This window comes from Theropithecus gelada, chromosome 14 (assembly GCF_003255815.1).
Source record: "Theropithecus gelada isolate Dixy chromosome 14, Tgel_1.0, whole genome shotgun sequence".
NCBI lineage: Eukaryota > Metazoa > Chordata > Mammalia > Primates > Cercopithecidae > Theropithecus > Theropithecus gelada.
The window spans coordinates 14,554,669-14,578,605 of NC_037682.1; the positions used below are offsets into that span (position 1 = coordinate 14,554,669).

The window sequence follows — 23,937 nt, forward strand, 5'->3', positions numbered from 1 at the left end:
AGAAACTAGATTTTAAATTATATTTTAATATCAGTGACACTGCCTCAGACAAATCACTTGGTGGTAGCTGAACACAATGGCACGAGGAATCCAGGATGCCAGGTTCACACTTCTTTCTACCTATGTATTCTTGTGACCTACAGAATGTCCCTTACATATTTTTACTCATATCTTCCTTTTAATAATATTAATACTTGCCCAAATAGTATTCTTGCAGAGGTAAACATGTTGCTTTTTATCACCCTCTTGAGGGTCTCTTTATCTCTTTGTTCTATAGATCAGTGGCTTTATCATGAGGATAAGGATTACACAGAACACGGACAGCACCTTGTCCTGCTTCATGCAGTGGCTAAAGCTGGGATGCACGTACACAGGCAGGACTGTACCACAGAAGAGGGCACAGCTGACGGGTGGGAGGCAAAGGTATTAAAGGCCTTGGTACAACCTGTGGTTGAGAATATTTTCAGAATGAAAGCTGTGACAAAATTGTAAGACAAGAGAATATCAAGCTAAAACTGTACCCAACAAAAATAGCTACTGAAAGAAGAATCATCTGGCTGATGAAAGGATTGGAACAAGACAAGGAAATAATCTGAGGTAACTAACAGAAGAAATGTTGAACCATGTTTGCCTCACAGTAGCAAAGATGCAAACAAGAGATTGCTTGAATAGATGGAAAACAGAAAGAAGCAGGAATTGCTCTTTTAATTTCAGTAAAAATAGACTTTAAATCAGCAATGATAAGAAAAGTCAAAGAAGGGCATTACATAATGATAAATGGTTCAATGCAAGAAGAAGACCTAAATATTTTAAATATATATGCACCCAAGACAGGAGAACACAGATTCATAAAGCAAGTTTTCAGAGACTTATGAAAAGACTTAGATAACCACATTGTAATAGCGGGAGATTTCAACACCTGCTCACAGTATTAGACATATTATCAAGGCAGAAAACTAACAAAGATATTCAAGACCTGAACTAGGCACTCAAGCAAATGGGCCTAATAGATATAAAATCAATGTATGAAGATTAGTAGCATTGCTATGTACCAACAACACCCAAGCTGAAAGCCAAATCAAAAACTCAATTCCATTCACAATAGCCACAAAAGGAATAAAAACATAGAAATACAGTTAACCAGGGAGGTGAAAGAGCTCTACAATAAGAATTACAAAACACAGCTCAAGGAAATCCGAGATAAACAAATGGAAAAAACATTCCATGCTCATGGATAGAAGAATCAGTATTGTTAAAATGGTTATACTTCCCAAAGAAATCCACAGAATCAATGCTATTCCTATCAAACTACCAATAACATTTTCAACAGAATTAGAAAAAATACTTTAAAATTTGTATGGAACAGAAAAAGAGCCCAAATAGCCAAGGAAATTCTAAGCAAAAACAACAAACCTGGAAGCATCATGTTAACTGACTTTCATTAGTCTACAAGGCTACAGTAACCAAGCAGCATGTTACTGACACAGAAACAGACACATAGACCAATGGAACAGAATAGAGAGCCAGAAATAAAGCTACAAACCTACAACCATCTGATCTTCATAAAGTTGATAAAAACAAGCAATGAGGAAGGGACTCCCTATTCAATAAATGGTGCTGCAATAACTGGCTAACCATAGGCAGAAGACCGAAACTGGACTCGTTTCTTACACCATATAGCAAAATCAACTCATGATGGATTAAAGACTTAAACTTATAACCTAAAATTATAAAAACCTTGGAAGATAATCTAAGAAATACGATTCTGCACATAGGCCTTAGCAAAGATTTTATAATGAAGACGCCAAAAACAGTTGCAACAAAACAAAAATTGACAATGGAACCTAATTTAAAAAAAGAGTTTCTGCACAGCAAAAATAGAAACAACAACGACAAAAAACACACAAACAACTATCAACAGAGTAAACAGACAACCTACAGAATGGGAGAAAATATTTGCAAACAATGCATCTAACAAAAGTCTAATGCTCAGAATTTGTAAGAAACTGAAACAAATTAAGCAAAAACCAAACAACTCCATGAAAAAGTGGGAAAAGACATAAACAGACCTTTTCAAAGGAAGGCACACATGCGGCCAACAAGCTTATGAAAAAATGCCCAACATCACTAATTAGTAGGGAAATACAAATCAAAAACACAGTGAGATATCATCTCATGCCAATCAGAATGGCTATTACTAAAAAGTCAAAAAATAACAGATTCTGGTGAGGTTGCAGAGAAAAGGGAATGCTTATACACTGCTAGAGAGAATATAAAGTAGTCCAGCCATTGTGGAAATCAGTGTGGTGATTTCTCAAAGAACTCAAAACAGAATTACCATTTGACTCAGCAATACCATTATTGGGTATATACCCAAAGGCATATAAATTGTTCTACCATGGAGACGCATGCATATATATGTTTACTGCAGCACTGTTCACAATAGTAAAGACATGGAAGCAATCTAAGTTCCCATCATCAGTAGCCTGAATTTCAAAAAAGTGGTATGTATACACCATGGAATACTATCCAGCCATAAAAAAGGAACAAGATTATGTCCATTGCAGGAACATGGATGGAGCTGGAGGTAATTATCCTAAGCAAACTAACGCAGGAACAGAAAACCAAATACTGCATGTTCTCATTTATAAGTGGGAGCTACACATTGAAAACAAGTGGACCGACAGAAGGGAACGATAGACACCAAGGCCTACTTCAGGGTGGAGGATGGGAGGAGGGAAAGATAAAAAAACCACTTATTGGGTGCTACGCTTATTGCCTAGGTGACAAAATAATCTTTAAACCAAACTCTTGTGACATGCAATTTACCTATAACACAGCTGCACATGTACCACTGAACCTAAAATGAAAGTAAAACAGAAAAAGAGTTCACTTGAACTAAGCTACTAAGGACCCCAGGATGCCATCAATGCTGAATACTGCAGATGGTTGCCAATGGCCACATATCTGTTGCAGGCCATGGTGGCCAAGAGGCAGCTCTCATCCAGACCATCCAGGCCCCAACAAAATACTGAGTAGTACAGGCAAGAAAGAAATTTTTTTTCCCTCTTTTAGAAAGTCTGAAGGCATCCTTGGGCTGATGGCAGAAGAATAGCAGATGTCTATAAATGACAGGAAACTGAGAAAAAAGTACACGGGTGTGTGCAGGTGAGAGTTCATCCTGATGAGGATGATAAGAGTCAGGTTTCAAATCAGGGTCACAAGGTAGTCCCTCAGGGAGATTAGAAAGAAGATGAGCTGCAGTTCTTTTTTGTCTGAGAGTCCCAGGAGAACAAACATGGCTACAGAGGTGTGGTTTCCACTGCCTTCCATGGATCTGCTTGGTGCCATGTGCTGTAAAAAAAAGGGGAAAGAAGGAAATGGGTTTATTTCCAAAAAAAAAAAAAAAGAAACTTTAGTTTTTTATTCAGTTGTGAAGCTAGCTAAATATAAAACCTTGAATCATCAATGTTGAGTTAATTTATACCTTTCATGTACAATTATCAAACTTAACTGAAAAATTCTCTTTGATAAATATTATCATTGTTAATTTTGCTGAAGGAGAGCATTAAAAATATTATCATTCCAATAATACTTATGTAATAATGATGGATGGGTATCATTAGTATAATATCTCTTAAAATGGCTTAATTTCATGTTTTCTTATGTCATAATTTGCAAATATATGTGACTGTGGACATAGGCCACATTAGGAAAATATTGTCACCTCTCTGTATGATGAAAAAAGAAGATTCTGCTCAGGCATGGCTCTGCCATTCAGTCAATAATTGGAGAAGCCACTGACTCATGCTGAGGCACATGTGTAAAATGGAGATGGTGGAGTAGTTGCTTTTAAAAATCTCTTCGATAATTGACATTCAATGAATGTATAATCAGGAAATATTGACAATTCTTTAACTGTCTTTCTGCTTGCATAAAGCCTAGAGAGACATAAGAACAATGTAGTAGAATGGTAGCAGAGTCAAACAAAAAGAAGACACTTGGAAACTGATGTGGTTTAACCAAGTTAATTACTCTAGCAAGGTTCCTGAGAAGTTAGGTAAAACAAGGCGGAAAGCCATTATGCTCTCTTCCTCGGAGGTGCATATTTGTATTTTCTCAAATCAGAGACTTTTACAAATTAAATTTTCTAGAACAGGGTTTTTTGATCTTCTTTGGGTCAGTGACACTTGTACAAGTCTTTTAGAAACTACAGATCTTCTACTCTGAGAATACTGCAATCACTTTTCACTTTTGCCTACAGTTTTATTGAATCCTCAATCACCCTGAAGCCTATTAATGGTACCCAGGTTAAAGACTTCTCCTATAAGGAAGAGTGACTTGAACTCATGTAAAGTTTAGGATACTTAGGTGATTACATGGGGATGGGGAAACTGAGGCAGGATTTGGGAAGTTCTTTTCTCTTTTTCACTTTGGAGACAGTTCAGGGAAAGCAAAGCCCTAAGTCTTTAGCCAAATGGTAACTAAGCAAAAGAATATTTTTGCCTCAGGCACTATATGATCTCTTCAAGGTTCTGTAGCTGTGATTCTCTCTAGATAGTCATTATAACATCCCCCAACCAAACACATATTTACTCAGATGCACTCAAGTTAGAAAGAAAATCACGGGAGGCTTTGATCTGCAGAAAATAGCTGTCAAATATAGCCTAAGAGTTGTGTCTAAGGGCAGAAGTAGAAGTCTTAAATATTTCCCCTAAGAAAGACTGAAATTAATGAAATAAGCTATGTGTGAACTACAAATATTTGTCAACATTAGCCATCTAAGTTGTCTTCCTTCTCCCCAACCATTTCCCAGTTTCCTAGCTACACAAATGAATAAAACAAGAAAATCCCCATAGAAGCATAAGGATATATTTAGAGAAGTAGGTCCAAAGTGTTCTTTTCCCAAAATCAGATCAGTCATTGCTTCCTGATGCACTGTTTCGAGACAAATTCTGGAAACATGAGATGATTAATTGGAAAAGAAAGTCAAGGTATTTGTCATCAATATGAAAGGGAAGAATGGCAGCAGATGGGCAACATATCTATCATTGCAGACTTCTGGGAGTTTCCGTCTGCAGTGAGATTGAATGAACAATGAAGCTCGTGGGATGAGAGCAGAAAATTGTATTCATCATGTTTTTCTTCATCATAATCACCAACAGTCTTGAGAAGAAAAAGATTTAGTGAGTAGCTACAATACACACTGATACTCTCTTTGAAACTATAAAGATATGCACACCAGCCTGGGCAACATAGCAAGACTTTGTCTCTACAAAAAATACAAAAACTAGCTGGGCATGGTGGTGTGCACCTGTAGTACCAGCTACTTGGGAGATTGAGATGAAGGATAACTTGAGCCTGGGAGGCGGAGGTTACAGTGAGCTGAGATGGTGCCACTGCACTCCAGCCTGGGTGACAAGTGAGACCCTGTCACAAACAAACAAACAAACAAACAAAACTGATGTGCACAGCTTCCTCTAATTTCAATTCAATATAGTAACCTTAGATCTTATGTACTGTTTACTAAACACAGTATTTGTGTTCTGAAAATTGCCTCCATTTCTGTTGTATGTCTCTGGAACCTGAGTTAAATGTTCATCGGATCTTTTTGCTCTATCCTCCACATTAGTGAAATATTCATTATTTCTATTTCTTTGTTGTTTTCTGTTTTATTTTTACAGACCTCTTTTCTAATAAATTCACTCTATCATAAGTTGTGTTAACTGGCTGTTTATCACATCCATTGAGTTTCAAATTTTAGTCATAATATTTTGTGTTCTATAGGTTCAATTTTTCTCTTTTCCCACATGGTTGATTTTGATAGTCTCTTGTTGTTTCATCATACTTTTATTATCCTTTATTTAAACATGTTAAACATACTCATTCAAATTATTAGATAACTTAAATATTTAATTTTGCAAGGCTGATTCAATAGTTTGATGTTATGGCTGACTCTTGTTTAAGATGCTCTATTTTCCTGTGCGTTTAGTGAATTTTGATCATAAGTTCATGTTCCTTTAAACTTTATCTGCAGGAAGCATTGAGGCTTGATTCTAAAATGTGTTCCTTTAGATATTGTTTATCTTACTTCTGTTAGGGCAACACCTCCCCAGAATCCCTTTAATCAATAATTTTTACTTGGGGTTTCTCAGGGCCACAATAGTTGTAAAATTTAGGCCCCACAGCGAAATACGTACATGTTTGAGGTTAAGAATGATCAGAGGAGGCTTTTTACTTTTTCTTTGTCTCCCAAACTAATACTGAGAGAGTTGCTTACATCACTGTCTCAATTTGTTGGGTTACGTTTTTTTCTGTGTTGCTCCTTGAGAGTGTCACTCTTGGGAGCTCTTTTTCAGTGGCATGGAGGCCGCCTCTTACCAACCTCACCCACCGTCTTTTCCTCCTACCCTTCATCTACAGACCCATTAAAACTCACAAAGACTCTTTGCTTGGCCAAACTTTAGTCAGGCTTCTGAAGCTTCTCCTAGGCCTATCTGTGTAATTCCTCATAAAATTCAGTTTTAGTAAAAATCTCTCCTAAGTTAGGTTAGCCAGAAACCTCCATCTTCGATAGCTGATTGGATTTCTCATCCTTCATCATCCCCTAGTTGATGTGTAATCATCCTGACCTGTCCTAAGCAAGAATTCTGTTAGGTCAGTTTAGTCAGAATCTCCCTTAAGACATGATTGCTTCTACTTAGTAATTTTCCATCCACTGATCTCCATGACTCTTTGGCTGCACATTTCCACTTGTCCGTGCTATATTGGAAGTTGAATCCGATCTCTCTCTCCCTCACTGCACAACCCCATTGCAGTGGTCCGACACCTGTAGTAATGGTCCTGAATAAAGTCTTCCTTAGTGTGCTTTTACAAGTATCATTAAATATTTTTTTTTTTTCTTTAACAAAACCAGGTGTTAGGTCACCAGGGTTTAGCAGATCCCTCCTGGGAAAATGTTGGCCACAGTCCACTACTTTCTTGGGTTTGTACTTTCTTGTCATCTCTGTACTTTCAGGAATTTATTCCTTTCTCACTGACCAAGACATGAAAAAATGTGATTTAGATTTTATGTAGCATTTTTAGTGGTTTCTATGAATGTATAACCCACCGTATTCCCAGAAGCAAGTCTAAAAACAATGGTTTTGTGAAAGTTTTGGCTATCTCAGCTTATTACTGGCTAGTTTTTAAAAAAACTCTAAGTTATTTGATTTGCTTGTATTTTTCCTTTCCCTTTTTTGGAGCTGGGATGCTCTTTTTCTCCTGCCCTTGAACATCAGAACTCCAGGTTCTCCAGCCTTTGGACCCTAGGAATAGCCAGTTGCCCCCTAGTACCTTAGCCCTTCAGCCTTAAACTGAAAATGGCACCATCAACTTCCCTGGTTTTTAGTCCTTTGTACTTAGACAATCATGTTACCAAATCCCAGGGTCTCCAGCTTGCAGATGGCCTCTCGTGGGACTTCTCATCTTCTATAGTCATGTGAGCCAATTCCCCTAATAAATTCTTATTGATCTATTTATCTATCTATCTAATCTATCTATCATCTATCTAGAGAAATAAAGAGAGGTAGATAGATATGCATCCTATTGTTTCTGTCTCTTTGGAGAATGCTAATATACAAATCATCATGGGAAGAAATCATTTCTAGCAGGACTAGAACAAGGGATTCTGTACTTGTATGACCCTGAAAGTGAGTGTCTTCTTAAAGTTTTTAAAATGAGTGTTTTACTTACCTCATTTTTGTTCTGGCCTTGAATCCTAAAGCAGAAATGAAGAACACAGTTAATAGCTGGTGAAATTTTTTTTTTTCCTCAACCTTGGGCATTTGGAAACTAAAGCATTAGCTGGGGAGTAATATTCCAGGCAGTCACATTGGAGGGAAGTCATCTGGCTTGTGCTACCCAGCAGGACCCTAGAGGATAGGGCTAAAATAGTTTATATAAGACCACTGTGGATGGTCATGGCTTAGGGAAATGAGACCACTCATATCTCATCTGCAGTTTTTGGCTACTCTTTAAATCAGCATTTGCTTTTGTTCTTTGCCAGTTTTTGGGTAGGCTATGTCAGAGGGAAGATCTGGGACTCAGGGGCTGCTGTTCAGATTCTCAGACAAACAAATGCTGAGAGAATTTTGCTAGGCTTTTACAAATTTTTGGTGTTATATTACAGGCTTAAAATCAGCAATCTCTTTGGGATTCAGGGAATGAAAAACTAGAGGAGAAGCAAATGGGAGAGATTTGCTGAAAAGCAAGGCAGCAATCTACAACCTGATTTCTGACTGTGAAGGCAATGACAACTTGAAATAACCTGGAGAACACCAAGATTTCTTGGGGTTTCCTAGGAATATTTTCCTAGTCCCCTTAGAGGGAACCTAGGAAAATATTGGACTTATGCAGTTATGCAGGATATAAACTTGCACTTTAAAAATTGTATATGAAAAGAAATTGTAGCCATAGGCTGGTGAGATCAAGGACATACAGATATTGTTTATGATATTTAAAACTTGGTTATAGGGAAAAAAATGATGGCACATAGGAATCAAGACTGACTTGCAGTTCCCACTCAGACAGACAGAGAAACATGCAGAGACTCACGTAATGAAGTTTTGCTCCAAGAACTACCACAGAAACATACCAGGAAAGCCGAGAGATGCCACAGATCCTTAGAAGGAACTGGGTCACTGCTGCAGGCTCCATGAGACAGCCAAAAAGCTGTGAGTCAGCTTGCTTTCTCCATGGGGAGGCCTGTAGCCTGGGGCAAGTTCTGAGCCCTGATTGCAGGCTGCCTGGAGATAACTCAGTGTTGTTGGGGAACATAGTGGGAGTGAGACCGGCCATTCAGGCTGTGAACTGTGTGGGAGCTGGGTGAGGCCTGTAACTGCCAGCTTTCCCCCACTTCTCTGGTGACCTGTATGACTCAGCAGAGGCAGCCACAATCCCCCTAGGAATAAAATCCCTTTTGGCCTGAAAAATCACACCCCCATCCCTCACAGCAGCCACAGCAAGCCATGCCTAAGGAGAGTCTGAGCTCGGACATGCTTATTCCTGCTTCTACCTGATGGTTTTTCCCTATCCACCCTTGAAATTGAAGACAAAGAATATAATCTCTTGGGAGATCTATGACCCTGCCCACTACCTGCCCACTACTTCACTGACAGCACTAGACAGGTCATCAAGACAGAAATTCAACAAAGAAACAATGAACTTAAACTATACCCGAGAACAAATGAACTTAACAGATATTTACAGAACATTTTACCCAACAACCACAGAATATACATTCTATTCATCAGCACATGGAACGTTCTCCAAGATAGATCATATAATAAGCCACAAAATATGTCTCAATAAATGTAAGAAAATGGAAATTATATCAAACACTTGTTCGCACCACAGTGGAATAAAATTGGAAATCAGCTCCAAAAGGAACCCTCAAAAGCACCCAAATACATATAAATTAAATAACCTACTTCTGAATAATCATTGATCAATAATGAAATCAAGATGGAAATTAAAAAATTATTTGAACTGAATGATAATAGTGACACACCCAGTCAAAACCTGTGGGATACAGCAAAAGCAGTACTAAGAGGAAAATTCATAGCACTAAATGCCTACATCAAGAAGTCCAAAAGAGCACAAATAGACAACATAAGGTCACAACTCAAGGAACTAGAGAAATAGGAACAAAGCAAACCCAAACCCAGCAGAAAAAAAAAGAAATAACAAAGATCGGAGCAGAACTAAATGAAATAGAAACAAACAAAAGAAATACAAAAGATAAATGAAACGAAAAGCTGGTTCTTTGAAAAGATAAATAAATTTGGTGGACCATTGGTGAGATTAACCAAGAAAAAAAGAGAATATCCAAATAAACTCAATTAGAAATGAAATAGGAGGTATTACAACTGATACCATAGAAATACAAAAGATCATTCAAGGCTACTATTAACACCTTTATGCACAAAACCTAGAGGAGATGGATAAATTCCTGAAAATATACAACCCTCCTAGGTTAAACCAGGAATAAATAGAAACTTTGAACAGATCAATAACAAGCAGTGAGGTTGAAATGGTAATAAAAAAAATCAACAAAAAAGTCCAGGACCACGTGGATTCACAGCTGAATTCTATCAGATATTCAAAGAAAAATTGGTACCAATCCTATTGACACTATTCCACAAGATAGAGAAAGAGGGAATTCTCCCTAAATTATTCCTTAAAGCCAGTATCACCTTAATATCAAAACCAGAAAAAGACATAATAAAAAAGAAAACTACAGACAAATATCCTTGATGTATATATGATATGGTTTTGCTGTGTCCCCACCCAAATCTCATCTGGAATTGTAGTTCCTGTAATCCCCACGTGTCATGGGAGGGACCTGGTGGGAAGTAATTGAATCATGGGGATGGTTACCCTCATGCTCATTTTGTGATAGTGAGTTCTCATGAGATCTGATGTTTTTAGAAGGGGTTTTACCACTTTTCTTGGCACTTTTCTCTTCTGCCACCGTTTGAAGGAGGACATGTTTTCTTCCCCTTCTGCCATGATTGTAAGTTTTCTGAGGCTTCCCCAGCCATCCAGAACTGTGAGTCAATTAAACTTCTTTCCTTTATAAATTAACCAATCTTGTGTATTTCTTCATAGCAGCATGAGAATGAACTAATACAACATAGATGCAAAAGTCCTCAATGAAATACTAGCTAACCAAATCCAGTAGCATATAGAAGAGATAATTCACCATGACTCAGTAGGCTTCATACCAGGGATTCAGGGATGGTTTAACATATACAAGTCATTAAACATGATACACCACATAAACATTATTAAAGACAAAAATCACATGATCATCTAAATAAATGCAGAAAAAGCATTTGGCAAAATCCAGCATCTCTTTATGATTAAAATCCCCAGCAAAATTGGCATAGAAGGGACATATTTTAAGGTAATAAAAGCCATCTGTTGCAAATCCACAGCCAACATTACACTGAACAGGAAAAAGTTGAAAGCATTCCCCCTGAGAAATGTAACAAGTCAAGGACACCCACTCTTACCACTTCTATTTAACATAGTACTGGAAGTCCTAGCCAGAGCAATCAGACAAGAGAAATAAGTAAAGGGCATCCAAATCAGTAAAGAGGATGTCAAACTGTCACTATTTGCTGATGATATAATCGTATACCTAGAAAATCCTAAAGCTTCATCCAAAAAGCTCCTAGAACTGGTAAATGAATTCAGCAAAATTTCAGGATACAAAATTAATGTACACAAATCAGAAGCTCTACTATACACCAACAGTGGCCAAGCTGAGAATCAAATCAAGAACTCAGTTGCTTTTACGATAGCTGCAAAAACAAACAAACAAACAAAAAAACTTAGGAATATACCTAACCAAGGAATTGAAAGACCTTTATAAGGAAAACTACAAAGCATTGTTAGAAAAAATCATAGACAACACAAACAAACGGAAACACATCCCGTGCTCATGGATGGGTATATTTAATATTGTAAAAATGACCATATGGCCAAAAGCAATCTACAAATTCAATGCAATTCCAATCAAAATACCACTGTCAGTCTTCACAGAACTAGAAAAAACAATCCTAAAATTCATAAGGAATCGAAAAAGAGCCTGCATAGCCAAAGCAAGACTAAGCACATAGAAAAAATCTGGAGGCATCACATTACCTACTTCAAACTATAAGGCCATAGTCACCAAAATAGCATGGTACTGGTACAAAAATAGGCTCATAGACCAATGGAACAGAATAGAGAATCCAGAAATAAAGCCAAATACTAACAGCCAACTAATCTTTGACAAAGCAAACAAAACCATAAAGTGGCAAAAGGACACCCTGTTCAACAAATGGTGCTGGGATAGCTGGCAAGCCATACGTAGAAGAATAAAACTGGATCCTCATATCTCATCTTACACAAAAATCAACATAAGATGGATTAAAGACTTAAATCTAAGACTTGAAACCACACAAATTCTAGAAGATAACATTGGAAAAACCCTTCTAGATGTTGGCTGAGGCAAAGACTTCATGACCAAAATCTCAAAAGCAAATGCGAAAAGCAAAAATAAATAGATGGGACTTAACTAAACAAAAAAGCCTCTGCACAGCAAAAGGAATAATCAACAGAGTAAACAGACAACCCACAGAATGGGAGAAAATCTTCACAATCTATACATCTCACATAGGACTAATATCCAGAATACATAAAGAACTCAAACATGTCAGAAAGAAAAAAACAAACATCTCATAAAAAAGTGGCCTAAGGACATGAATAGACAATTCTCAAAAGAAGATATACAAGTGGCAAACAAGCATATGAAAAAATGCTCAGCATCACTAATTATTAGGGAAATGCAAGTCAAAACCACAATGCAATACCACCCTGCACCTGGAAGAATAGCCATAAAAAAAAAAAAATAGTTGTTGGCACAAATGTGTTGAAAAGGGAACACTTTTACACTATTGGTGGGAACGTAAGCTAGTACAACCACTACAAAATACAGTGTGGAGATTCCTTAAAGAACTAAAAGTAGATCTACCATTTGATCTCTCAATTCCATTGCTATGTATCTACCCAATATGCTTCACAACTCTTTTTTTTTTTTTTTTTTTTTTGAGACCAAGTCTCACTCTGTTGCCCAGGCTGGAGTGCAGTTAGTGTGATCTTGGTTCACTGCAGCCTGCACCTCCCAGGTCAAGTGATTCTCCTGCCTCAGCCTCCCAAGTAACTGGTACTACAGGCATGTGCTACCATGTCTAGCTAATTTTTTGTATTTTTAGTAGAGATGGGGTGTCACCGTGTTATCCAGGATGGTCTTGATCTCCTGACCTTGTAATCTTCCCTCCTCTGCCTCCCAAAGTGCTGGGATTACAGGCATGAGCCCCAGCGCCTGGCCCACAACTGTTAATTGGTTCACGAAGGATGGTGAATGAGACAGATGGGACCAGCTGAGAACATTTCCCACTCATTTTCCTTATCCAACACTCCTGAGAATAATTAATGGAAAATACTGTCTTCTGATAATTGCTTCTTCTTTTGTGTTTTTGTTTCCCTAAGGAAACATCTAAGAGAATCTCTAGTGGAAGGCATGTCTCCTGAAAAATAACTCTATGCTATTCTGAGGACCAAGGGCAAGGCTGAGGTATAGGACCAAGACAAACCAGCAGTGTTAGCCATATTCCCAGGTTCCACTTAGGCACAGAATTGTGAAGGATATCTTTGTAAGTAATGTTGGCAGAGGCATCCAAGAACAATTTGTCTTCGGTGTCTCCAATTCACCATCAACACTTGCTCCACACTGTCCTTTGTTTTTCCCTTTCCTCTTTTGTCTTGCTCTCCTAACCCATGGGTGGGCTTCAAGTAACAATGTTTGCTCCTCCCTCTTATTACCTATCTTCCCTTTTCCAACACCTATTATTTGTTGTTTTGTCATATTACCTTCACTTATCCAAAGTAGTTACTTATGTTTTGATAGACACCAGGGTCTCTTGGCTAAAAGTGAAACCTCTTGTGTGGAATGTTACGCATTACCCAGGATGTGGAGTGGTAATGGAGAGCAGAGATTTCCTGAGACCACACCATGCAGGACCGTGGTTCCAAATTCCACATTACCAAATGATTCCCCTTTTTGCTATTATTAACCCCAGCCTTGAAAGATTTACCCTCAAAACAACCATGTAAGTAATAATAATTATTAACAATAATAGTACAATAATAAACTCTTACTGTAACAACTATTAATCAAGAGTCTGCTCTTGCATTAGGTACTGTTTCCTATCTTAGAGCTTTAAACGACCCTGCGAGGTAGGCATTATTATCATTTTATATAAGATTAAAATAAAGCTCAGAGGAATTAAGTAATCTAACTAAAAGTCATAGCATAAACAAATATTGAAATTTAACTTTCCTCTTAATAATAAATTTCTCCATTTTTATTCATCAAAAACAATAAAATATTCTTAGTGTGACACAGAGAAACCACAGTAAAGTGCTGTTGTTCTCATAGAAAGCAAAGGAATTTAATGGTTTAATTTATCTGTATAGTGTACGTTAGAATAAATGTACAGATTTCTATTAGCATTTGAAATATTGATAATGGCTTGCTGCTGTTTTTGTAGGCTCTGGCAATTAATAAATATAGTAATTATTGATATAGGAGGTGACTTACCAATAATTGATATTGGGCCTGCATACCTCTTTTGACCTCTTACATTATTTTTTAACTTTAAAAAGCCAAAACCTAACATATTATTGGATACCCAAAATGTCTAATATGTATATTTTTCCAGAAAAATCTCGGATGGTGTTAATTTAAGCCTGTTCAAAGGCAGGAAGATGAACAAAACAACATCTGAAAATTCCCATTAATACCAGGAAGGTGATAGTATTTTCCAGCAATAAGAAAATCCAACATTGTCCTTTCCATTTGTTTAGATTGGAATGGTTCAACCTAAACAAAGCTTTGTAGGTCCTGACAGAGTCTGTTGATTCTTGCAAAAACTCATCTCCTCTGCTCTACAGTATTTGGACTATTGGAAGTGTTCACAGAAATTTACAGGAATGAACGTGGGTCCCTTTTGGAATGAGTTGAATTATTTTCCTTTATTCTGTTGGAATTTTTTGTTTCAAAACTGGCCTTTATGCAATGAGGAAATTTACTTAAATCATTTATTTTTAAAATTTTTCTTGTTTTTGCCTTTTATTGTAAAATTTCTACACACATACAAAATACATAAAGTATAAATGTACACTGCAATGGTATAGAAAAACACTAGTGTAACCACAACTAACATCAGGAAATACAGCACACCATCATCTCAGAGGCCCTCTGTGTCTTTCTGAATCACAAAAGCCTCCTTCCATATCTGATGTTACAATTTATTGCTTACTGTATAATTTTGCTATGTGTGTATCACTAACCAAAGTAGTTTAGTTTTGCTTCTTCCCAAGTTTTAAATTTTTGCAATCCTATTTAAATATCCTTTTGTGTTTTGCTTCTCTTACTTAATGTTATAGTTACAACCTTCTTCCATGTAATCCTGCAACCACAGTTTGTTTCATTTTTATATAGCACTTCAGTGTATAGACCAAAATTTCCATATCCATTCCACATTGATGGGTATTTGAGGCTAATACAATGTTGTTCTGGAGAAGTAGAATTACTGAGTCGTAAGGAATAAGCATGTTGTGTGAATTTTCAACTTTCCTGTTTTGAAAAGTTGTTGTCCAAGGTTGGAACTCCAGAAAACAAGCTGTGAGGCCAAAAGTTGCCTCCAGGAGATTTATTGTGGAATATTCTCAGAATCCACACTTGAAATGAAGTGGCTTTCCATGTACATTTTAGAATCAGTTGTCAACAATTGGTCACTTTGTGTATTAGTCCTTTCTCATACTGCTATAAAGAAATACCGGAGACTGGGTAATCTAGAAAGAAAGGAGGTTTAATTGGCTCACAGTTCCACAGGCTGTATAGGAAGCATGGCTGGGGAGGCCTCAAGGAACTTACAGTCATGGCAGGAGAAGTAAGGCACATCTGACATGGTGGCAGGAGAGAGGGAAAGCCAGGGGAGGTGACACACCTTAAAACTGTCAACTCTGGTGAGAACTTACTCTCTATCAGGAGAATAGCAGAGGAAAAATCTACCCCCATGACCCAGTCATCTCCCACAAGGTCCCTCCTCTGACACGTGGGGATTACAATTCAAGTTGAAATTTGGGTATGGACACAGAGTTAAACCATGTCAGTGGCTCCACTGCTGGGGGCATCAAGGTCGCTACCAATGGCTCACAATTTGACCCGTTGGCAGCAGCTAGCAGAGGCAGTGACTGGGGATGGAGTATGTCCATGGGGTTCCAGGGATGTGGAGATGCGTGGGCTGTTGTGTCCCAGGGCAGGATGCAATCTGCTGGGGGCTGGGCTTTTAAGGTGGCACTGTGCTGTAGCTGCTTAGGACTCAGGGAGTATGTGGGATCCAGTGTGAGCTCCCTCTCTAGAGCAGTGCCATCAAATGGTCTTCAGGCAGCTCTCTAGGTTAGTCTAGGACCCACATAGATTGATGGTTCTCTTGTGGTTATGATTACAGGAGTTCTCGGTGGAAATGTGAACCACTGGGGTTCTCTCACTTATGCTTGGCTCACATTGGGGAGCCTCTGCAGGTTCCCAGCTGATCCCAGCTGGGCAGGCTGCCTTGCTTCCCTCTCCTTCCTTGCCATAGGTGTTTCCTGTTACTTCTCTGTAGAATTCCAGTGTTCTTTCTTAGACAATCTTCTTGAAGTGTGATTATCTACTTGCTATTTTGGTTCTTCTTTGTGGTGGAGGAGAGTAACAGATGCCTCTAGTCAGCCATCTTAAAGCTCCTCCTCCTCTTTCCCTCTATTTTTAAAAGCTCCTTCTTCTTTCCAAATTTCATTTTTCTCACTTTTCTTGAAGCCTATTTTCTACATCATTTGCTGTTTTTAGTAGCTTATTTTTGTCCTCATTGCTACTCCCACACAGATTTCATTTTTGCGTTTCTGTGGTGTAATTTTTTCTTCTTCATAGCTGAGTTATGCCAAGGCATTTTTCATCCTCTTCTGTTATCTTTTCATTTCTGTCTTAAGCTTTCATATCTCTGTTTTAACTTTTGTATTATAGGTTTTAAAAAATTAACTGTTTTGATTTCATGGCCATATGTAGAAATCTTGTTTTCATCAGCTATTGGACAATAATTTTTAGGTGTATTTCCTTCATTTGCCATTTATTTTAGTTGTTCCCTTATTTTTCTTTTGTTATTTTTGATGAATTTTATAAAGATTTATTTTGTTTTTATTTTCATTATTTCTTGGCCTTTTTGGATAGATTAGAATTATTTTTACATTTTCTCCTCTACTTGTTGAATGTGCACATTCTATTTCTATTACTTTCATGATTACCCCAGAAACTTAATTATGTGTATATCTTATCAAATTTTAACTTTAATCAATATTTTTATCATTTTGCTGTGTGATTCAAGGACTTTTGATATTTTTAATTCTAATTACCCCTTAATTTATGCACGATTTTTATTTGTATTTTAATTTCATATAATTTTCTCGCCACATAAAATATCTTACCAGTTTTATATAATGTGTATTTTTAAACTTTATTATGTATTTCTACTTCCTATGCTTTTCACTCTTACTACATCTCATAAGCTTCCATTTAAAATCACTTTCCTTTTGCCCAAAGTACAAACTTCTTCAAGAATGCCTTTTATCAGTGTCTCTGGCCTGTCCAAAAACATGTTGTATTTCCCTTCATTCTTCAAGTTACTTTCACTGGGCTGAGACTTTTAGATTGACTGATTTGTTAACGTGTGTTGGTGGGGAGCATTAATCAGGGCTATTTCCTCTAACTTGGTTCAATATTTCACTTGGTTCTGTGTTCATTTTGGATACATGGTGGTTTATTTCAACAGAAATTGGAGTAACAACTGACTTAGAGATTTATACAGATTCTAGAATCACCAGTGCAATGACTGTGGAAAGGAGTAGTATGACAATTACAAAGTTCATTCTCTTGGGATTCTCTGAATATCCAAAGACCACTATTTTTCTCTTTTCAATGTTCCTAGGGATCTACCTCCTGACCGTGTCCTGAAACGTGAGTCTCATCACACTTATCAGGAGGGACTCCCATCTACATGCACCTGTGTACTTTTTCTTTAGTAATCTATCTTTTTTGGACATCTGCTGTGTTTCCACTATAGCCCCCAAGATGCCCTCAGACTTTTTCAAGAAGCAAAAATTCATCTCCTTTATGGGGTGCACCATGCAGTACTTCTCTAGGCTGAATCTGACTGAGTGCTGTCTTCTTGCAACCATGGCTTATGATCAATATGCTGCCATCTGTGATCCTCTGCTCTATATGGCCATCGTGTCGCCCACTCTATGTATGCCAATGGTGGCAGGATTTTGTACAACTGGTTCTTTAGCTCATTTATTCAACTATGTGCCTTGCTTCTGCTCCATTTCTGTGAGACAAATAGCAGCCATTTCTTTTGTGACCTGCCCCAACTGCTGATTCTATCCTGTTCTTATACTGTTTTTTTTTTTTTTCTCAAGTCATGACCTCTATGCTCAAGTAATCTTTATACTCACGTCTGTCTTGGTTATCATGATATCTTATGGTTATATCATTGCCAACATTCATCTCCTTTATGGGGTGCACCATGCAATACTTCTTCTCTAGCCTGGGTCTGACTGAGTGCTGTCTTCTGGAAGCTATGGCTTGTAATTGATATGCTGCCATTTGTGACCCTCAGCTCTACATGGCCATCCGTGTCCCCAACCTCTGTGTGCACATAGTGGTTGGAACCTGTATAACTATTATCTTTGGCTCATTTATCCAACTATGTGCTGTGCTTCAGCTCCATTTCTGTGGGCCAAATAGCAACCATTTCTTCTGTGACCTGCTCCAACTGTTGATCCTATCTTGCTCTGACACCTTTTTCTGTCAAGTCATGACCTCCATGCTTACAGTGGTATTTGGACTCACGTCTGTCTTGGTTATCATGATATTTTATGGTTATATCATTGCTACCATTCTGAAGATCATCTCAGTTGAAGGCAGGTCTAAGGTCTTCAACACTGGTGTTCTCCCCTGATAGCAGTGACTCTCTTCTACTTCTCAGGAATCTTTGTCTATTTGTGCTCTCACTCTGATGCTTCTCTGAGTGGAAACAAGGTGGATTCTATTGTATACACCGTGATGATCCCCATGTTGAATCCATTGATCTACAGCCTGAGTGACAAGTAAATCAAAGATGCCCTGAAGAGTTGGCCTTTTCTTTTTGAAGGAAAAGAGTTGCCACCTCTTGCCTGCTTTCCAAGCAATAACTTCAAACTAAGGCAGCTGCCTTATAAAATGGCACTTGTTGATGTTGAGATATGCTGTGCCCTCTCTCATTACTTATAGGTTAATAACCATAGTCAGTTTTCATCACCACCCAAATGGATCAATAGTCCAGCTCTAAGAGAAAATATATTACATACAAAACGTTTTGGAGCACATGGAAAATATGTACTCACAAGAAAGTAAATCTTGAAGATGCTGGACCAGGGTACATGGAATATAATATCAGTGGAAAATTTATGGAAAGGATTCAATATTTTGACAAATACACCTGGAAGTGATGCTAATAGCCTATTAGAAAGGGCTCCATGAAATTAACCTAGTGATCAATCAATGGTAGATTGGATGAAGGAAATGTGGTACACATCTACCACTGAATACTATGCAGCCATAAAAACAAATGTCATTTGCAGCCACATGGATGCACCTGGAGGCCATTATCCTGAGTGAATTAATGCAGAAACAGAAAATCAGATACTACATGTTTTCACTTATAAGGGGGAGCTAATCGTTGGGCACTCATGGACATAACGATGGCAACAATAGACACTGGGAAGGGAGACGTGGGGCAAGGGTTAAAAACCTACCTATTGGGTTCTATGCTGACTACCTTGGTGATGGGATCCGTACCCCAAGCCTGAGCATCATGCAATATATCCAGGCAACAAACCTGCACGTGTACTCCTGAATCTAAACTAAAAGTTGAAAAAAAAGAAAAAGATAGAAATGGCTTCATGATTTTGGACAATCTGATGGCTTACAAGCATGAGGTAGAAATGCCAGAAGTTTCACAGGATAGTGTTGAGAAATAGGACACAAGGCTCAAAATAGTAGCAAAGATAGCATGAATTTACCAGGCAAGGGCTGAGAACCCACCACCTGACTATGTTTTCAGAGGATACTTTTTTCTGTAAGGTACTAAATAATGCATGTGTGTGGGGTACTCATGCGTCTTTGAGAAGCTTGGGGATGGTTATCTTCTGTAGAATAAAGCTGGAAGTAGAATGGAACTTGGAATTGGGCTCACATTTAAGCTTTGACTCAAGCAAGTCCAGAAGGTGTATGTAAATTACAGGAATAAGTGGCCCAAGCTGTGATGTCACCTTCTTCAATTCTACCTATAGCCTCATCTAGGCCAATTACCTATGACCAACTGAAGGGTACAGAAATAATTCAGGACTTATTTACAGATGTGTTCGTGTGCCAATGTAACCAAGTGATCCACTGATCTCATATTGTATATTATTATCTAGAAGTATCTGGCTTGACAGCCCAATTAAGGAATCAGCTAGAGAAAACATACCTTTGTGGTTAAGACAGTATTCTCCAGGAAGCTGTATGTGCACTAATCAGTTAATATATGATGCTGTTCCCCCAATAACTAGAATATATGCAGCTAGGAACCAAAGAATGGAAGCAAGATTTTTACTTCTTGACCGTCATTCTCAATGACCAACTTCTATGGCTTGTGTTTTGTTTTCCCACAGATTTAGATTCCATTAAGTTAGAGGTTCTATATTTCAGGGGCAAACACATCTTCCATACAACACAGTACGATTCCAATAAACATGAAACTGAAACTTCCTCCTGATGCTAACAGGTTAGCAGGCAAATAAAGGACTTCCTATATGGTGGGTATAATTGATTTGAGAAGTTGGGGTTGCTTTTATGCAACAGGGACTGGAACATGTCTGGAGCCCAGAGGACTAACTGGAATATCCTGGGACATTTTGGTGCTTGGGGCAAATATTTAATTAGAAATTGCAGCAACCAGGAACTATTAAGAGCAAGGCAACTAAGGGATCTGATCCTTCAGGGGTGTGGGATCTGGGTTAACCCGCTAGACAATCTCGACCAGGTGAAGTAATGGCTAAGAATGAGGGAAATCTGAAATCAGTGGTGGAGAGGGTTAAGATTAATCAGCTCCAACCTCAGAATCACCTGATATAGCAAGGATGATAACCTGCTTAACTAGCCAATTCATTGTACTTCACCTTTTGGGGAAGAAGTGAGCACATCTAGTTCTTGCAAAAAAGGAAGCTCCATATTGTAGCACTGGAGTCTGATACAATGGGATGGTGTAAACATGTGTGAATGGTACAAAGGGCAGATACTTCTTACTCACCTTGTCAGATCATCTTAGCCTCACCTATGTCTGAGAATTTTTGTGGTAGCCCCAGCTATTGATGTGGCACCCAGTCTGTGAACCTTCTAACACTTTTCATTCAGACGCTGCCTGACAATATCTTACCTCATGATTGCTCCTTGTTCCACACAAAATATTAACTGCATCTCTAATCTAGAAGAAAAAAAAAACCGCCTACTTTTTTTCTTTTTCTCTTAACTGTTCTGAAATATTTGAACAGGTAAGCACACATTCTCCAATCAAAACCATCTCATTGCATAGCAATAACCAATGTTAGGGTAATGAAAGAGAGAAAAGTCTTTGGGAGGCCGAAGCAGGTGGATCACAAGGTCAGGAGATGGAGACCATCCTGGTTAACATGGTGAAACCCCGTCTTTGCTAAAAAAAATACTTAGCCGGGCTTGGTGACATGCGCCTGTAGACCCAGCAAGTCGGGGGGCTGATGCAGGAGAATCGCTTGGACCTGGGAGGCAGAGGTTGTAGTGAGCTGAGATCGCATCACTGCACTCCAGCCTCGGTGACACAGCGAGACTCCATCTGAAAAAGAGAGAGAGAGAAAAGTCATCACTCACATGAAAGATGCACAAGTTTAAAACCAGAAGATATATTTAAACAATCAGAATAAACCCCTATGAAATGTACTTACTGGTGAGGAAAATAGAAACAGAGAAAGGCTTTTAAAAATCCACTGAACGGCATTTAACAGCCGCCTATGACTCTACAGGACTTGTGATCATTTCTCATGGCTTCCCATAGGCTCTCGGACAGGGGATCCAAGCAAAGCGCCAGGCTTGTAAACTGACACAGGTGGAGGCATGCACCTTCTAAATTTGGATATTAAAAACAAGTTTGCAATATAACCTAAGAGATAGTCTTGCTAAAAATATCAAAGCTGAATCATATTAAGTATATCCAGGTCAGGCGTGGTGGCTCACGCCTGTAATTCCAGCACTTCAGGAGGCCAAAGCAGGATTGCTTGAGCCCAGGAGTTTGAGACTAGCCTGGGCAACATGATGAAACCCCATCTTCACTAGAAATACAAAAATTAGCCAGGCATGGTGGCATGTATCTGTTGTCCCAGCTACTTGGGAGGCTGAGGCGGGAGGATCACTTGCCTGGCAAGTTGAGGCTTCAGCGAGCTATGATAGCACCACTGCACTGCAGTCTGGGCAACAGAGCAAGATCCTGTTTCAAAAAACAAAAAACAAAAAAGGGAGCTCCAACTGCCAATTTATAGGAAATATGGAGTACAGAAAATCAGATTAAACTACTACGGGGAGATAATCAGCAAAATTCAGATTGTGAGAAGTTCCAAAGGAAAAACAAATAGATTTGAGAGACAGAGAGGGAGGGAGAGAGGTAGAGAGAGAGATAACTGACACATTTTATAAAGCCAAAACTAGTATTAGCAACTTAATATTTAGGTATGTACATTTGAGTGATAAAGCTATAAGGAAAAGTAAGGAAATAATTATCACAAGATCAGAATAGTGGCTACTGTTAGATGTCAAACGTATTTTCATCATAACTCATTAAGCTGAATATTTTTGCTGTTTTCTGTATTTGATTATTTTTAAAAATAAAGTTAAAAAAATTTAAATAAAATCCAAGTATAACCTGATATTTCTTAATGTTTAAAAGTTACGATTCCACAGAACTCTCCATTCCAAATCAACAGAATATACATTCTTCTCAGCACCACATCGTACTTATTCCAAAATTGATCACATAGTTGGAAGTAAAGCACTCCTCAGCAAAAGAACAGAAATCACAACAAACTGTCTCTCAAACCACAGTGCAATCAAATTAGAACTCAGGATTAAGAAACTCACTCAAAACTGCTCAACTACATGGAAACTGAACAACCTGCTCCGGAATGACTACTGGGTAAATAGCAAAATGAAGGCAGAAACAAAGATGTCCTTTGAAACAAATGAGAACAAAGACGCAACACACCAGAATCTCTGGGACACATTTAAAGCAGTGTGTAGAAGGAAATTTATAGCACTAAATGTCCACAAGAGAAAGCAGGAAGGATCTAAAATTGACACCCTAACATCACAATTAAGAGAACTAGAGAAGCAAGAGCAAACAAATTCCAAAACTAGCAGAAGGCAAGAAATAACTAAGATCACAGCAGAACAGAAGGAGATAGAGACACAAAAAACCCGTCAAAAAATCAATGAATCCAGGAGCTCGTTTTTTGAAAAGATGAACAAAATTAATAGACTGCTAGCAAGACTAATAAAGAAGAAAAGAGAGAAGAATCAAATAGATGTAATAAAAAATGACAAAAGGGATATCACCACCGATCCCACAGAAATACAAGCTACCATCAAAGAATACTGTAAACACCTCTACACAAATAAACTAGAAAATCTAGAAGAAATGGATAAATTCCTGGACACATACACCCTCCCAACACTAAACCAGGAAGAAGTTGAATCGCTGAATAGACCAATAATGGGCTCTGAAATTGCAGCGATGATTAATAGCCTACCAACCAAAAAAAGTCCAGGACCAGATGGATTCACAGCTGAATTCTACCAGAGGTACAAAGAAGAGCTGGTACCATTCCTTCTGAAACTATTCCAATGAATAGAAAAAGAGGGAATCCTCCCTAACTCATTTCATGAGGCCAGCATCATCCTGATACCAAAGCCTGGCAGAGACACAACAATAAAAGATAATTTTAGACCAATATCCCTGATGAACATCGATGCGAAAATCCTCGATAAAATACTGGCAAACCAAATTCAGCAGCACATCAAAAAGCTTATCCACTATGATCAAGTTGGCTTCATCCCTGGGATGCAAGGGTGGTTCAACATATGTTAATCAATAAATGTAATCCATCACTTAACAGAACCAAAATAAAAAACCACATAGTTATCTG

The 23,937-nt window shown here is 38.1% G+C and overlaps 2 pseudogenes; both read left to right on the forward strand.

Annotated features, from left to right (window-relative positions):
* Positions 1-225: 225 nt before the first annotated feature.
* LOC112605835 lies at positions 226-18,187 on the forward strand (annotated as a pseudogene).
* A 10-nt stretch (positions 18,188-18,197) lies between these two features.
* On the forward strand, positions 18,198-18,799 carry LOC112605836 (annotated as a pseudogene).
* The last annotated feature ends 5,138 nt before the right edge of the window (positions 18,800-23,937 follow it).